The sequence below is a fragment of the Harmonia axyridis genome, chromosome 1 (genome assembly GCF_914767665.1).
Source record: "Harmonia axyridis chromosome 1, icHarAxyr1.1, whole genome shotgun sequence".
Taxonomy (NCBI): domain Eukaryota; kingdom Metazoa; phylum Arthropoda; class Insecta; order Coleoptera; family Coccinellidae; genus Harmonia; species Harmonia axyridis.
The window spans coordinates 26,460,872-26,464,322 of NC_059501.1; the positions used below are offsets into that span (position 1 = coordinate 26,460,872).

Here is a 3,451-nt window from a genome sequence, read left to right on the forward strand (position 1 = left end):
GAGAAAGATCATTATCTCAAACCCCAATATGCAAATTTTGAGCTCAAGATTATGATTAGTATTCTATAAACGTATGATAATCTATCCCGGTGAATCACCCTATATGACATCGGTCTTTAACTAACCAAATACTTTCTGAAAAATAATCCACATTTGTACCATAGAAGCTCTTGTCAGACATAAGAAAGTCTAAAATTTGATGTTAAAACATGCTAAAATTAAAAACCAATTGACATTACTTAGACGTTGGCGTTGTAAACAAATATTGAAGAAAAGATTTGAACTGTATTTATCTTGAAATTGCCTCTATCATATTAAAGGGACGAAATGTAAACAAAATTCAGATCAAAAAAGAGAAAACTATGACACGTATCGTACTGTAGAATACAGACATGATGCAAACGAAATTCGTTACATAAATAGAATTGCAGCAATGACATCTTTCGACTTACAAACTTTCAATTCATGCTATCAACTGCACTCCAGAAAATGAAAAACAAATGATTTATTTCCTAGTCGACAAAATAATAGCCCAGGACAAGAACATCGGTTCCAGGCACTATAATAAAACGTGTGTGGAGCAAATGCACATTTAAAAACCTATTAGTCCAGACCATTAGGGAATACTAGCAGCTGTTGGTTCATTACAGCATAAGATTATTCCATAATGAATTTCAATGAAAAAAATAGCATGTCCTGTGAATATTAGTACTCGTAATTGGATTGAAACTGAATAGGCAAGTTTCTAGTAATAACGCGTTTAAAAGTTGTTTTGCCTGTTCTGTTGAAAAATTCATTTCCTATCTGTTTATTATACAGGGTGTCGGACAATAACGAAACGATATAGATTTAGATTTTAGCATAATTATTAATCATATTATCTAATAAAATATTCGATGTATGAATTATTCAATACCAGTTCTCAGAATACTGCATGTAGATTTTTCCTTATTCATTTTTAGATATTATAACTAAAGGGTGTTTTTTTTAGAGCTATAAAACTTTAAATTGCAATAAAACACCGATTGATTATTCGATTGACATGAATTTTATTTATCCGCAAGATAATCTTGTGGCATTACATTTTAAATATGATTTCTGGCATATGACCGCTCCACGGCTGGCTCGGATGTAGTCCAATCTGGACGTCCAATTTTCGATGACTTTTTCCAACATTTGTGGCCGTATATCGGCAATAACACGGCGAATGTTGTCTTCCAAATGGTCAAGGGTTTGTGGCTTATCCGCATAGACCAATGACTTTACATAGCCCCACAGAAAGTAGTCTAGCGGTGTTAAATCACAAGATCTTGGAGGCCAATTCACAGGTCCAAAACGTGAAATTAGGCGGTCACCAAACGTGTCTTTCAATAAATCGATTGTGGTACGAGCTGTGTGACATGTTGCACCGTCTTATTGGAACCACAGCTCCTGGACATCATGGTTGTTCAATTCAGGAATGAAAAAGTTAGTAATCATGGCTCTATACCGATCACCATCGACTGTAACGTTCTGGCCATCATCGTTTCTGAAGAAGTAAGGACCAATGATTCCACCAGCCCATAAAGCGCACCAAACAGTCAGTTTTTCTGGATATAACGGTGTTTCGACATACACTTGAGGATTAGTTTCATTCCAAATGCGGCAGTTTTGTTTGTTGACGAAGCCATTCAACCAGAAGTGAGCTTCATCGCTAAACAAAATAAAATGAACGTAGTGCGCGATACGTATTCCGCATAGAACCATTATTTTCAAAATAAAATTGCAATTAAAATTTTTCCTGTCAATATACTGGCGAGCAGACAAAAACAGGTCATTTGATCATTGCTGTTCAATTACCTTTCTTCCTTAAAATATTTGTGGGAATCATAAAATGATATTTCTGAAATATTAGGGAAAAGAGAATTCCCCAAACAAAAATCAAAATTTTTATTCGATTTGTATAAAAAAAATATCTTAGTTTTTTAACGAATCAAAAACTTCAAAATTAAAAAAATTATCCTAACTGTGAAAATTTCAATATTAGTATGACGTGTGACTCCCTAGCTTCCAAACTTCTTCGCATTCTCGTAAAATGAGCCTTCATTTTAGGCATTGATTATTTTTTAAGATTTGAATGGAAAATTTTGCAATGATTCATTATTACCACTGTTCAGTAATTCCCTAACATTTATCATTTAAAATAATCTCAACATGGCCGCGTTAAACGGAGGAAATAATTCAATAATTCAATCATTCACAAAAATTTGTCAAGCTATAACTCATTCATATGCAAATGAAACCTCCAAAAATCATGGGTATAAATTCTGGAGGAAAAATACTTGGAAGAGAGCCATTCGCTTCTGAATGCGAAATTGAGAATAATATAATTGGGTAGTATTTGTTCCAGTAATTTATTTCATATGGTCGCTCGACTATAACATTCGTTTTAGTAGTGAACTGAACGCTCCGTAAGATTTAATATTTTGGCAAACAATATGCCAAATTCCGATGGTCTATTATGACGTCTGAACGGCATTTTGATGGAAGAAATCGATAAAGAGACTGACGTTATTTCAGTAGTTTCTTTACGTTTACTCATTTGCTTATTTACACCTAAAAATTTAAATTCTCACAGTTTAACATTGAGTAAGACTCATTTAAGATGGTCATTATAAAACAGTCCAAGGATATTTCCATAAGTATGAGTATTTTCGTACAATTTTCATTTTCTTCACCTCCTACAGCGGGGTTACAACCCCGTCAAGAATCTCAAATGATCTTAGGGGGTCTAGTGGTACATCTTTTTGTTTTTGATTCTGTTGAAATTGCTTATCATTTGTTTATGGATAGTTATCAAATTCTTATTCAATGTTTTTTTGAAAATTGGGACGAATCAGAGAAGATTAGCATGGCCCCTGCGTAAGGATTACACGCAAAATCGTGAAGCATTCTACATTCTCAAGCAAAGAAATCGAACGATAAAACACCTAGTAATGAAACGAAACCGACACGTCAACCATCAAAGAATGAAGGAAGACTTAATAGCTGAGTTTATTAGGAGAACCAAAAATAGTTCTCAAACCTCAACTATAAGAACATGACTGGAGCCATCAATACATATGCATGTTCAATCCTTACATACTCTTTCGGTATAATTCCATGGAGCAAAACAGGTATAGAAAACTTGCAACGCAAAATGAGAACGTTGATGACAAAAGCAAACAAGCCTCATCCACAAAGCAGTGATTCACAGATTTGGACTTGATATCTAAGAGAAACTAAATGATAAAGGATGATACTCTGATGTTGTCCACAGAGTTGGCCTCCCCAATAGGAAAATAGTCTCTATTACTGTTTTGTGAAACGAATAAGCAAATCAATATTTACAGATTGAAATGTCAATTTGCGAAATGTATCGAAAAATACAACATTCGAAATGTACATCAGTTTCTGTTTTATTTATTCGATT

General features: G+C 33.8%; 1 non-coding gene across 1 annotated transcript; it reads left to right on the forward strand.

Annotated features, from left to right (window-relative positions):
• Positions 1 to 2,837: 2,837 nt before the first annotated feature.
• On the forward strand, positions 2,838 to 2,942 carry LOC123671778. Its single transcript, XR_006746194.1, has one exon. It is a non-coding gene; the product is annotated as a U6 spliceosomal RNA (small nuclear RNA).
• The last annotated feature ends 509 nt before the right edge of the window (positions 2,943 to 3,451 follow it).